A 12,962-nucleotide genomic window follows, 5' to 3' on the forward strand; every position below is an offset into this window, starting at 1 on the left:
TCCGTCAGTCTCTTCGCGTGGACCTTGGATAAAAGCTCTTGCTGGAGAATGCGGGCATCGATCCCGCTACCTCTCGCATGCTAAGCGAGCACTCTACCATTTGAGCTAATTTCCCTTTTGCATTGTTGCACTTGTATCATTTCATGCAAAAGACATACCTGTCTCCAAAGCCCAGGGACTTTTTGGCTCACATGGTCCAAGGCTAAGAACGCCCAGTATGGTCGTCGTACGCGCGAGCTGGCACACGCAAGCACGAGACCCTGGACGATGGACAGCTCATCCGGACGAGGCGCAGATGAATGCTTTAAAGGTCCATGGCTCAATCAAGATGCCTTAAAGTGTGGCCATAGGCAATGTCTCTGTGCTATTCTGGGCTGCTTCTGGACAAAGTGCATGCGGTCGCATTGGAAAACTGCCCTGCGATTGTGACTGCTGTCGGAGTAATGTGTTCAGCGCATCGGTGGAAAATCAAAGAAAGGGCCACTGCGCTACGGGCAACGTCGCTGATATGTATACGGCCAAGTCTTTAGGATGCAGAGTCCTGGCTCATGGTAAAGCGCAGGTGTATTTCACCATGTAAAGAATAGATTAGTACATCAGTCCAAAGTCAAGCTGTACTGGTCCCACGTGGTGTGTGGAGCTCAGGGTGCCTTGTGGAGCGCAGCTGGTTTCTGTAGTGTAGTGGTTATCACGTTCGCCTTACATGCGAAAGGTCCCCGGTTCGAAACCGGGCAGAAACACGGGAGATCCTCTTCAGTTTTCCACAGCCCGAGCGAAATATTTCTTGCATCTACTTCAATCGCCGTCACTGGGAGCTCCTTTGTTGATCCTGCTTGACGAACACTTGGTCTCCGAGGCCGGTTAGCTCAGTTGGTTAGAGCGTGGTGCTAATAACGGCAAGGTCGCGGGTTCGATCCCCGTACGGGCCAAGAACGTTTTTGCACGTTAACCCAGCAAGCACCGTGGCCTCCATCAGTCTCTTCGCGTGGACCTTGGATAAAAGCTCTTGCTGGAGAATGCGGGCATCGATCCCGCTACCTCTCGCATGCTAAGCAAGCGCTCTACCATTTGAGCTAATTCCCCTTTTGCCTTGTTGCACTTGTATCATTTCATGCAAAAGACATACCTGTCTCCAAAGCCCAGGGACTTTTTGGCTCACATGGTCCAAGGCTAAGAACGCCCAGTATGGTCGTCGTACGCGCGAGCTGGCACACGCAAGCACGAGACCCTGGACGATGGACAGCTCATCCGGACGAGGCGCAGATGAATGCTTTAAAGGTCCATGGCTCAATCAAGATGCCTTAAAGTGTGGCCATAGGCAATGTCTCTGTGCTATTCTGGGCTGCTTCTGGACAAAGTGCATGCGGTCGCATTGGAAAACTGCCCTGCGATTGTGACTGCTGTCGGAGTAATGTGTTCAGCGCATCGGTGGAAAATCAAAGAAAGGGCCACTGCGCTACGGGCAACGTCGCTGATATGTATACGGCTAAGTCTTTAGGATGCAGAGTCCTGGCTCATGGTAAAGCGCAGGTGTATTTCACCATGTAAAGAATAGATTAGTACATCAGTCCAAAGTCAAGCTGTACTGGTCCCACGTGGTGTGTGGAGCTCAGGGTGCCTTGTGGAGCGCAGCTGGTTTCTGTAGTGTAGTGGTTATCACGTTCGCCTTACACGCGAAAGGTCCCCGGTTCGAAACCGGGCAGAAACACGGGAGATCCTCTTATGTTTTCCACAGCCCGAGCGAAATATTTCTTGCATCTACTTCAATCGCCGTCACTGGGAGCTCCTTTGTTGCTCCTGCTTGACGAAAGCTTGGTCTCAGAGGCCGGTTAGCTCAGTTGGTTAGAGCGTGGTGCTAATAACGCCAAGGTCGCGGGTTCGATCCCCGTACGGGCCAAGAACGTTTTTCACGTTAACCCAGCAAGCACCGTGGCCTCCGTCAGTCTCTTCGTGTGGACCTTGGATAAAAGCTCTTGCTGGAGAATGCGGGCATCGATCCCGCTACCTCTCGCATGCTAAGCGAGTGCTCTACCATTTGAGCTAATTCCCCTTTTGCATTGTTGCACTTGTATCATTTCATGCAAAAGACATACCTGTCTCCAAAGCCCAGGGACTTTTTGGCTCACATGGTCCAAGGCTAAGAACGCCCAGTATGGTCGTCGTACGCGCGAGCTGGCACACGCAAGCACGAGACCCTGGACGATGGACAGCTCATCCGGACGAGGCGCAGACGAATGCTTTAAAGGTTCATGGCTCAATCAAGATGCCTTAAAGTGTGGCCATAGGCAATGTCTCTGTGCTATTCTGGGCTGCTTCTGGACAAAGTGCATGCGGTCGCATTGGAAAACTGCCCTGCGATTGTGACTGCTGTCGGAGTAATGTGTTCAGCGCATCGGTGGAAAATCAAAGAAAGGGCCACTGCGCTACGGGCAACGTCGCTGATATGTATACGGCCAAGTCTTTAGGATGCAGAGTCCTGGCTCATGGTAAAGCGCAGGTGTATTTCACCATGTAAAGAATAGATTAGTACATCAGTCCAAAGTCAAGCTGTACTGGTCCCACGTGGTGTGTGGAGCTCAGGGTGCCTTGTGGAGCGCAGCTGGTTTCTGTAGTGTAGTGGTTATCACGTTCGCCTTACATGTGAAAGGTCCCCGGTTCGAAACCGGGCAGAAACACGGGAGATCCTCTTCAGTTTTCCACAGCCCGAGCGAAATATTTCTTGCATCTACTTCAATCGCCGTCACTGGGAGCTCCTTTGTTGATCCTGCTTGACGAACACTTGGTCTCCGAGGCCGGTTAGCTCAGTTGGTTAGAGCGTGGTGCTAATAACGGCAAGGTCGCGGGTTCGATCCCCGTACGGGCCAAGAATGTTTTTGCACGTTAACCCAGCAAGCACCGTGGCCTCCGTCAGTCTCTTCGCGTGGACCTTGGATAAAAGCTCTTGCTGGAGAATGCGGGCATCGATCCCGCTACCTCTCGCATGCTAAGCGAGCACTCTACCATTTGAGCTAATTTCCCTTTTGCATTGTTGCACTTGTATCATTTCATGCAAAAGACATACCTGTCTCCAAAGCCCAGGGACTTTTTGGCTCACATGGTCCAAGGCTAAGAACGCCCAGTATGGTCGTCGTACGCGCGAGCTGGCACACGCAAGCACGAGACCCTGGACGATGGACAGCTCATCCGGACGAGGCGCAGATGAATGCTTTAAAGGTCCATGGCTCAATCAAGATGCCTTAAAGTGTGGCCATAGGCAATGTCTCTGTGCTATTCTGGGCTGCTTCTGGACAAAGTGCATGCGGTCGCATTGGAAAACTGCCCTGCGATTGTGACTGCTGTCGGAGTAATGTGTTCAGCGCATCGGTGGAAAATCAAAGAAAGGGCCACTGCGCTACGGGCAACGTCGCTGATATGTATACGGCCAAGTCTTTAGGATGCAGAGTCCTGGCTCATGGTAAAGCGCAGGTGTATTTCACCATGTAAAGAATAGATTAGTACATCAGTCCAAAGTCAAGCTGTACTGGTCCCACGTGGTGTGTGGAGCTCAGGGTGCCTTGTGGAGCGCAGCTGGTTTCTGTAGTGTAGTGGTTATCACGTTCGCCTTACATGCGAAAGGTCCCCGGTTCGAAACCGGGCAGAAACACGGGAGATCCTCTTCAGTTTTCCACAGCCCGAGCGAAATATTTCTTGCATCTACTTCAATCGCCGTCACTGGGAGCTCCTTTGTTGATCCTGCTTGACGAACACTTGGTCTCCGAGGCCGGTTAGCTCAGTTGGTTAGAGCGTGGTGCTAATAACGGCAAGGTCGCGGGTTCGATCCCCGTACGGGCCAAGAACGTTTTTGCACGTTAACCCAGCAAGCACCGTGGCCTCCATCAGTCTCTTCGCGTGGACCTTGGATAAAAGCTCTTGCTGGAGAATGCGGGCATCGATCCCGCTACCTCTCGCATGCTAAGCAAGCGCTCTACCATTTGAGCTAATTCCCCTTTTGCCTTGTTGCACTTGTATCATTTCATGCAAAAGACATACCTGTCTCCAAAGCCCAGGGACTTTTTGGCTCACATGGTCCAAGGCTAAGAACGCCCAGTATGGTCGTCGTACGCGCGAGCTGGCACACGCAAGCACGAGACCCTGGACGATGGACAGCTCATCCGGACGAGGCGCAGACGAATGCTTTAAAGGTCCATGGCTCAATCAAGATGCCTTAAAGTGTGGCCATAGGCAATGTCTCTGTGCTATTCTGGGCTGCTTCTGGACAAAGTGCATGCGGTCGCATTGGAAAACTGCCCTGCGATTGTGACTGCTGTCGGAGTAATGTGTTCAGCGCATCGGTGGAAAATCAAAGAAAGGGCCACTGCGCTACGGGCAACGTCGCTGATATGTATACGGCCAAGTCTTTAGGATGCAGAGTCCTGGCTCATGGTAAAGCGCAGGTGTATTTCACCATGTAAAGAATAGATTAGTACATCAGTCCAAAGTCAAGCTGTACTGGTCCCACGTGGTGTGTGGAGCTCAGGGTGCCTTGTGGAGCGCAGCTGGTTTCTGTAGTGTAGTGGTTATCACGTTCGCCTTACATGTGAAAGGTCCCCGGTTCGAAACCGGGCAGAAACACGGGAGATCCTCTTCAGTTTTCCACAGCCCGAGCGAAATATTTCTTGCATCTACTTCAATCGCCGTCACTGGGAGCTCCTTTGTTGATCCTGCTTGACGAACACTTGGTCTCCGAGGCCGGTTAGCTCAGTTGGTTAGAGCGTGGTGCTAATAACGGCAAGGTCGCGGGTTCGATCCCCGTACGGGCCAAGAATGTTTTTGCACGTTAACCCAGCAAGCACCGTGGCCTCCGTCAGTCTCTTCGCGTGGACCTTGGATAAAAGCTCTTGCTGGAGAATGCGGGCATCGATCCCGCTACCTCTCGCATGCTAAGCGAGCACTCTACCATTTGAGCTAATTTCCCTTTTGCATTGTTGCACTTGTATCATTTCATGCAAAAGACATACCTGTCTCCAAAGCCCAGGGACTTTTTGGCTCACATGGTCCAAGGCTAAGAACGCCCAGTATGGTCGTCGTACGCGCGAGCTGGCACACGCAAGCACGAGACCCTGGACGATGGACAGCTCATCCGGACGAGGCGCAGATGAATGCTTTAAAGGTCCATGGCTCAATCAAGATGCCTTAAAGTGTGGCCATAGGCAATGTCTCTGTGCTATTCTGGGCTGCTTCTGGACAAAGTGCATGCGGTCGCATTGGAAAACTGCCCTGCGATTGTGACTGCTGTCGGAGTAATGTGTTCAGCGCATCGGTGGAAAATCAAAGAAAGGGCCACTGCGCTACGGGCAACGTCGCTGATATGTATACGGCCAAGTCTTTAGGATGCAGAGTCCTGGCTCATGGTAAAGCGCAGGTGTATTTCACCATGTAAAGAATAGATTAGTACATCAGTCCAAAGTCAAGCTGTACTGGTCCCACGTGGTGTGTGGAGCTCAGGGTGCCTTGTGGAGCGCAGCTGGTTTCTGTAGTGTAGTGGTTATCACGTTCGCCTTACATGCGAAAGGTCCCCGGTTCGAAACCGGGCAGAAACACGGGAGATCCTCTTCAGTTTTCCACAGCCCGAGCGAAATATTTCTTGCATCTACTTCAATCGCCGTCACTGGGAGCTCCTTTGTTGATCCTGCTTGACGAACACTTGGTCTCCGAGGCCGGTTAGCTCAGTTGGTTAGAGCGTGGTGCTAATAACGGCAAGGTCGCGGGTTCGATCCCCGTACGGGCCAAGAACGTTTTTGCACGTTAACCCAGCAAGCACCGTGGCCTCCATCAGTCTCTTCGCGTGGACCTTGGATAAAAGCTCTTGCTGGAGAATGCGGGCATCGATCCCGCTACCTCTCGCATGCTAAGCAAGCGCTCTACCATTTGAGCTAATTCCCCTTTTGCCTTGTTGCACTTGTATCATTTCATGCAAAAGACATACCTGTCTCCAAAGCCCAGGGACTTTTTGGCTCACATGGTCCAAGGCTAAGAACGCCCAGTATGGTCGTCGTACGCGCGAGCTGGCACACGCAAGCACGAGACCCTGGACGATGGACAGCTCATCCGGACGAGGCGCTGATGAATGCTTTAAAGGTCCATGGCTCAATCAAGATGCCTTAAAGTGTGGCCATAGGCAATGTCTCTGTGCCATTCTGGGCTGCTTCTGGACAAAGTGCATGCGGTCGCATTGGAAAACTGCCCTGCGATTGTGACTGCTGTCGGAGTAATGTGTTCAGCGCATCGGTGGAAAATCAAAGAAAGGGCCACTGCGCTACGGGCAACGTCGCTGATATGTATACGGCCAAGTCTTTAGGATGCAGAGTCCTGGCTCATGGTAAAGCGCAGGTGTATTTCACCATGTAAAGAATAGATTAGTACATCAGTCCAAAGTCAAGCTGTACTGGTCCCACGTGGTGTGTGGAGCTCAGGGTGCCTTGTGGAGCGCAGCTGGTTTCTGTAGTGTAGTGGTTATCACGTTCGCCTTACACGCGAAAGGTCCCCGGTTCGAAACCGGGCAGAAACACGGGAGATCCTCTTATGTTTTCCACAGCCCGAGCGAAATATTTCTTGCATCTACTTCAATCGCCGTCACTGGGAGCTCCTTTGTTGCTCCTGCTTGACGAAAGCTTGGTCTCAGAGGCCGGTTAGCTCAGTTGGTTAGAGCGTGGTGCTAATAACGCCAAGGTCGCGGGTTCGATCCCCGTACGGGCCAAGAACGTTTTTCACGTTAACCCAGCAAGCACCGTGGCCTCCGTCAGTCTCTTCGTGTGGACCTTGGATAAAAGCTCTTGCTGGAGAATGCGGGCATCGATCCCGCTACCTCTCGCATGCTAAGCGAGTGCTCTACCATTTGAGCTAATTCCCCTTTTGCATTGTTGCACTTGTATCATTTCATGCAAAAGACATACCTGTCTCCAAAGCCCAGGGACTTTTTGGCTCACATGGTCCAAGGCTAAGAACGCCCAGTATGGTCGTCGTACGCGCGAGCTGGCACACGCAAGCACGAGACCCTGGACGATGGACAGCTCATCCGGACGAGGCGCAGACGAATGCTTTAAAGGTTCATGGCTCAATCAAGATGCCTTAAAGTGTGGCCATAGGCAATGTCTCTGTGCTATTCTGGGCTGCTTCTGGACAAAGTGCATGCGGTCGCATTGGAAAACTGCCCTGCGATTGTGACTGCTGTCGGAGTAATGTGTTCAGCGCATCGGTGGAAAATCAAAGAAAGGGCCACTGCGCTACGGGCAACGTCGCTGATATGTATACGGCCAAGTCTTTAGGATGCAGAGTCCTGGCTCATGGTAAAGCGCAGGTGTATTTCACCATGTAAAGAATAGATTAGTACATCAGTCCAAAGTCAAGCTGTACTGGTCCCACGTGGTGTGTGGAGCTCAGGGTGCCTTGTGGAGCGCAGCTGGTTTCTGTAGTGTAGTGGTTATCACGTTCGCCTTACATGTGAAAGGTCCCCGGTTCGAAACCGGGCAGAAACACGGGAGATCCTCTTCAGTTTTCCACAGCCCGAGCGAAATATTTCTTGCATCTACTTCAATCGCCGTCACTGGGAGCTCCTTTGTTGATCCTGCTTGACGAACACTTGGTCTCCGAGGCCGGTTAGCTCAGTTGGTTAGAGCGTGGTGCTAATAACGGCAAGGTCGCGGGTTCGATCCCCGTACGGGCCAAGAATGTTTTTGCACGTTAACCCAGCAAGCACCGTGGCCTCCGTCAGTCTCTTCGCGTGGACCTTGGATAAAAGCTCTTGCTGGAGAATGCGGGCATCGATCCCGCTACCTCTCGCATGCTAAGCGAGCACTCTACCATTTGAGCTAATTTCCCTTTTGCATTGTTGCACTTGTATCATTTCATGCAAAAGACATACCTGTCTCCAAAGCCCAGGGACTTTTTGGCTCACATGGTCCAAGGCTAAGAACGCCCAGTATGGTCGTCGTACGCGCGAGCTGGCACACGCAAGCACGAGACCCTGGACGATGGACAGCTCATCCGGACGAGGCGCAGATGAATGCTTTAAAGGTCCATGGCTCAATCAAGATGCCTTAAAGTGTGGCCATAGGCAATGTCTCTGTGCTATTCTGGGCTGCTTCTGGACAAAGTGCATGCGGTCGCATTGGAAAACTGCCCTGCGATTGTGACTGCTGTCGGAGTAATGTGTTCAGCGCATCGGTGGAAAATCAAAGAAAGGGCCACTGCGCTACGGGCAACGTCGCTGATATGTATACGGCCAAGTCTTTAGGATGCAGAGTCCTGGCTCATGGTAAAGCGCAGGTGTATTTCACCATGTAAAGAATAGATTAGTACATCAGTCCAAAGTCAAGCTGTACTGGTCCCACGTGGTGTGTGGAGCTCAGGGTGCCTTGTGGAGCGCAGCTGGTTTCTGTAGTGTAGTGGTTATCACGTTCGCCTTACATGCGAAAGGTCCCCGGTTCGAAACCGGGCAGAAACACGGGAGATCCTCTTCAGTTTTCCACAGCCCGAGCGAAATATTTCTTGCATCTACTTCAATCGCCGTCACTGGGAGCTCCTTTGTTGATCCTGCTTGACGAACACTTGGTCTCCGAGGCCGGTTAGCTCAGTTGGTTAGAGCGTGGTGCTAATAACGGCAAGGTCGCGGGTTCGATCCCCGTACGGGCCAAGAACGTTTTTGCACGTTAACCCAGCAAGCACCGTGGCCTCCATCAGTCTCTTCGCGTGGACCTTGGATAAAAGCTCTTGCTGGAGAATGCGGGCATCGATCCCGCTACCTCTCGCATGCTAAGCAAGCGCTCTACCATTTGAGCTAATTCCCCTTTTGCCTTGTTGCACTTGTATCATTTCATGCAAAAGACATACCTGTCTCCAAAGCCCAGGGACTTTTTGGCTCACATGGTCCAAGGCTAAGAACGCCCAGTATGGTCGTCGTACGCGCGAGCTGGCACACGCAAGCACGAGACCCTGGACGATGGACAGCTCATCCGGACGAGGCGCAGATGAATGCTTTAAAGGTCCATGGCTCAATCAAGATGCCTTAAAGTGTGGCCATAGGCAATGTCTCTGTGCTATTCTGGGCTGCTTCTGGACAAAGTGCATGCGGTCGCATTGGAAAACTGCCCTGCGATTGTGACTGCTGTCGGAGTAATGTGTTCAGCGCATCGGTGGAAAATCAAAGAAAGGGCCACTGCGCTACGGGCAACGTCGCTGATATGTATACGGCTAAGTCTTTAGGATGCAGAGTCCTGGCTCATGGTAAAGCGCAGGTGTATTTCACCATGTAAAGAATAGATTAGTACATCAGTCCAAAGTCAAGCTGTACTGGTCCCACGTGGTGTGTGGAGCTCAGGGTGCCTTGTGGAGCGCAGCTGGTTTCTGTAGTGTAGTGGTTATCACGTTCGCCTTACACGCGAAAGGTCCCCGGTTCGAAACCGGGCAGAAACACGGGAGATCCTCTTATGTTTTCCACAGCCCGAGCGAAATATTTCTTGCATCTACTTCAATCGCCGTCACTGGGAGCTCCTTTGTTGCTCCTGCTTGACGAAAGCTTGGTCTCAGAGGCCGGTTAGCTCAGTTGGTTAGAGCGTGGTGCTAATAACGCCAAGGTCGCGGGTTCGATCCCCGTACGGGCCAAGAACGTTTTTCACGTTAACCCAGCAAGCACCGTGGCCTCCGTCAGTCTCTTCGTGTGGACCTTGGATAAAAGCTCTTGCTGGAGAATGCGGGCATCGATCCCGCTACCTCTCGCATGCTAAGCGAGTGCTCTACCATTTGAGCTAATTCCCCTTTTGCATTGTTGCACTTGTATCATTTCATGCAAAAGACATACCTGTCTCCAAAGCCCAGGGACTTTTTGGCTCACATGGTCCAAGGCTAAGAACGCCCAGTATGGTCGTCGTACGCGCGAGCTGGCACACGCAAGCACGAGACCCTGGACGATGGACAGCTCATCCGGACGAGGCGCAGATGAATGCTTTAAAGGTTCATGGCTCAATCAAGATGCCTTAAAGTGTGGCCATAGGCAATGTCTCTGTGCTATTCTGGGCTGCTTCTGGACAAAGTGCATGCGGTCGCATTGGAAAACTGCCCTGCGATTGTGACTGCTGTCGGAGTAATGTGTTCAGCGCATCGGTGGAAAATCAAAGAAAGGGCCACTGCGCTACGGGCAACGTCGCTGATATGTATACGGCCAAGTCTTTAGGATGCAGAGTCCTGGCTCATGGTAAAGCGCAGGTGTATTTCACCATGTAAAGAATAGATTAGTACATCAGTCCAAAGTCAAGCTGTACTGGTCCCATGTGGTCTGTGGAGCTCAGGGTGCCTTGTGGAGCGCAGCTGGTTTCTGTAGTGTAGTGGTTATCACGTTCGCCTTACATGCGAAAGGTCCCCGGTTCGAAACCGGGCAGAAACACGGGAGATCCTCTTCTGTTTTCCACAGCCCGAGCGAAATATTTCTTGCATCTACTTCAATCGCCGTCACTGGGAGCTCCTTTGTTGCTCCTGCTTGACGAATGCTTGGTCTCCGAGGCTGGTTAGCTCAGTTGGTTAGAGCGTGGTGCTAATAACGCCAAGGTCGCGGGTTCGATCCCCGTACGGGCCAAGAACGTTTTTGCACGTTAACCCAGCAAGCACCGTGGCCTCCGTTAGTCTCTTCGCGTGGACCTTGGATAAAAGCTCTTGCTGGAGAATGCGGGCATCGATCCCGCTACCTCTCGCATGCTAAGCGAGCGCTCTACCATTTGAGCGAATTCCCCTTTTGCCTTGTTGCACTTGTATCATTTCATGCAAAAGACATACCTGTCTCCAAAGCCCAGGGACTTTTTGGCTCACATGGTCCAAGGCTAAGAACGCCCAGTATGGTCGTCGTACGCGCGAGCTGGCACACGCAAGCACGAGACCCTGGACGATGGACAGCTCATCCGGACGAGGCGCAGATGAATGCTTTAAAGGTCCATGGCTCAATCAAGATGCCTTAAAGTGTGGCCATAGGCAATGTCTCTGTGCTATTCTGGGCTGCTTCTGGACAAAGTGCATGCGGTCGCATTGGAAAACTGCCCTGCGATTGTGACTGCTGTCGGAGTAATGTGTTCAGCGCATCGGTGGAAAATCAAAGAAAGGGCCACTGCGCTACGGGCAACGTCGCTGATATGTATACGGCTAAGTCTTTAGGATGCAGAGTCCTGGCTCATGGTAAAGCGCAGGTGTATTTCACCATGTAAAGAATAGATTAGTACATCAGTCCAAAGTCAAGCTGTACTGGTCCCACGTGGTGTGTGGAGCTCAGGGTGCCTTGTGGAGCGCAGCTGGTTTCTGTAGTGTAGTGGTTATCACGTTCGCCTTACACGCGAAAGGTCCCCGGTTCGAAACCGGGCAGAAACACGGGAGATCCTCTTATGTTTTCCACAGCCCGAGCGAAATATTTCTTGCATCTACTTCAATCGCCGTCACTGGGAGCTCCTTTGTTGCTCCTGCTTGACGAAAGCTTGGTCTCAGAGGCCGGTTAGCTCAGTTGGTTAGAGCGTGGTGCTAATAACGCCAAGGTCGCGGGTTCGATCCCCGTACGGGCCAAGAACGTTTTTCACGTTAACCCAGCAAGCACCGTGGCCTCCGTCAGTCTCTTCGTGTGGACCTTGGATAAAAGCTCTTGCTGGAGAATGCGGGCATCGATCCCGCTACCTCTCGCATGCTAAGCGAGTGCTCTACCATTTGAGCTAATTCCCCTTTTGCATTGTTGCACTTGTATCATTTCATGCAAAAGACATACCTGTCTCCAAAGCCCAGGGACTTTTTGGCTCACATGGTCCAAGGCTAAGAACGCCCAGTATGGTCGTCGTACGCGCGAGCTGGCACACGCAAGCACGAGACCCTGGACGATGGACAGCTCATCCGGACGAGGCGCAGATGAATGCTTTAAAGGTTCATGGCTCAATCAAGATGCCTTAAAGTGTGGCCATAGGCAATGTCTCTGTGCTATTCTGGGCTGCTTCTGGACAAAGTGCATGCGGTCGCATTGGAAAACTGCCCTGCGATTGTGACTGCTGTCGGAGTAATGTGTTCAGCGCATCGGTGGAAAATCAAAGAAAGGGCCACTGCGCTACGGGCAACGTCGCTGATATGTATACGGCCAAGTCTTTAGGATGCAGAGTCCTGGCTCATGGTAAAGCGCAGGTGTATTTCACCATGTAAAGAATAGATTAGTACATCAGTCCAAAGTCAAGCTGTACTGGTCCCATGTGGTCTGTGGAGCTCAGGGTGCCTTGTGGAGCGCAGCTGGTTTCTGTAGTGTAGTGGTTATCACGTTCGCCTTACATGCGAAAGGTCCCCGGTTCGAAACCGGGCAGAAACACGGGAGATCCTCTTCTGTTTTCCACAGCCCGAGCGAAATATTTCTTGCATCTACTTCAATCGCCGTCACTGGGAGCTCCTTTGTTGCTCCTGCTTGACGAATGCTTGGTCTCCGAGGCTGGTTAGCTCAGTTGGTTAGAGCGTGGTGCTAATAACGCCAAGGTCGTGGGTTCGATCCCCGTACGGGCCAAGAACGTTTTTGCACGTTAACCCAGCAAGCACCGTGGCCTCCGTTAGTCTCTTCGCGTGGACCTTGGATAAAAGCTCTTGCTGGAGAATGCGGGCATCGATCCCGCTACCTCTCGCATGCTAAGCGAGCGCTCTACCATTTGAGCGAATTCCCCTTTTGCCTTGTTGCACTTGTATCATTTCATGCAAAAGACATACCTGTCTCCAAAGCCCAGGGACTTTTTGGCTCACATGGTCCAAGGCTAAGAACGCCCAGTATGGTCGTCGTACGCGCGAGCTGGCACACGCAAGCACGAGACCCTGGACGATGGACAGCTCATCCGGACGAGGCGCAGATGAATGCTTTAAAGGTCCATGGCTCAATCAAGATGCCTTAAAGTGTGGCCATAGGCAATGTCTCTGTGCCATTCTGGGCTGCTTCT

The 12,962-nt window shown here is 52.1% G+C and overlaps 13 non-coding genes across 13 annotated transcripts; all 13 read left to right on the forward strand.

Moving 5' to 3' along the window:
- Window positions 1–667: 667 nt before the first annotated feature.
- trnav-uac (transfer RNA valine (anticodon UAC)) lies at window positions 668–740 on the forward strand. The gene has a single exon. It is a non-coding gene; the product is annotated as a tRNA-Val (tRNA).
- An 895-nt stretch (window positions 741–1,635) lies between these two features.
- trnav-uac (transfer RNA valine (anticodon UAC)) lies at window positions 1,636–1,708 on the forward strand. The gene has a single exon. It is a non-coding gene; the product is annotated as a tRNA-Val (tRNA).
- An 894-nt stretch (window positions 1,709–2,602) lies between these two features.
- Window positions 2,603–2,675, forward strand: trnav-uac (transfer RNA valine (anticodon UAC)). The gene has a single exon. It is a non-coding gene; the product is annotated as a tRNA-Val (tRNA).
- An 895-nt stretch (window positions 2,676–3,570) lies between these two features.
- trnav-uac (transfer RNA valine (anticodon UAC)) lies at window positions 3,571–3,643 on the forward strand. The gene has a single exon. It is a non-coding gene; the product is annotated as a tRNA-Val (tRNA).
- Window positions 3,644–4,538: 895 nt separating this feature from the next.
- Window positions 4,539–4,611, forward strand: trnav-uac (transfer RNA valine (anticodon UAC)). The gene has a single exon. It is a non-coding gene; the product is annotated as a tRNA-Val (tRNA).
- Window positions 4,612–5,506: 895 nt separating this feature from the next.
- On the forward strand, window positions 5,507–5,579 carry trnav-uac (transfer RNA valine (anticodon UAC)). The gene has a single exon. It is a non-coding gene; the product is annotated as a tRNA-Val (tRNA).
- Window positions 5,580–6,474: 895 nt separating this feature from the next.
- trnav-uac (transfer RNA valine (anticodon UAC)) lies at window positions 6,475–6,547 on the forward strand. The gene has a single exon. It is a non-coding gene; the product is annotated as a tRNA-Val (tRNA).
- Window positions 6,548–7,441: 894 nt separating this feature from the next.
- trnav-uac (transfer RNA valine (anticodon UAC)) lies at window positions 7,442–7,514 on the forward strand. The gene has a single exon. It is a non-coding gene; the product is annotated as a tRNA-Val (tRNA).
- Window positions 7,515–8,409: 895 nt separating this feature from the next.
- Window positions 8,410–8,482, forward strand: trnav-uac (transfer RNA valine (anticodon UAC)). Its single transcript has one exon. It is a non-coding gene; the product is annotated as a tRNA-Val (tRNA).
- An 895-nt stretch (window positions 8,483–9,377) lies between these two features.
- On the forward strand, window positions 9,378–9,450 carry trnav-uac (transfer RNA valine (anticodon UAC)). Its single transcript has one exon. It is a non-coding gene; the product is annotated as a tRNA-Val (tRNA).
- An 894-nt stretch (window positions 9,451–10,344) lies between these two features.
- trnav-uac (transfer RNA valine (anticodon UAC)) lies at window positions 10,345–10,417 on the forward strand. Its single transcript has one exon. It is a non-coding gene; the product is annotated as a tRNA-Val (tRNA).
- Window positions 10,418–11,312: 895 nt separating this feature from the next.
- Window positions 11,313–11,385, forward strand: trnav-uac (transfer RNA valine (anticodon UAC)). Its single transcript has one exon. It is a non-coding gene; the product is annotated as a tRNA-Val (tRNA).
- An 894-nt stretch (window positions 11,386–12,279) lies between these two features.
- Window positions 12,280–12,352, forward strand: trnav-uac (transfer RNA valine (anticodon UAC)). Its single transcript has one exon. It is a non-coding gene; the product is annotated as a tRNA-Val (tRNA).
- Window positions 12,353–12,962: the final 610 nt, after the last annotated feature.

The sequence above is a fragment of the Hoplias malabaricus genome, chromosome 15, assembly GCF_029633855.1.
Source record: "Hoplias malabaricus isolate fHopMal1 chromosome 15, fHopMal1.hap1, whole genome shotgun sequence".
Taxonomy (NCBI): Eukaryota; Metazoa; Chordata; class Actinopteri; order Characiformes; family Erythrinidae; genus Hoplias; species Hoplias malabaricus.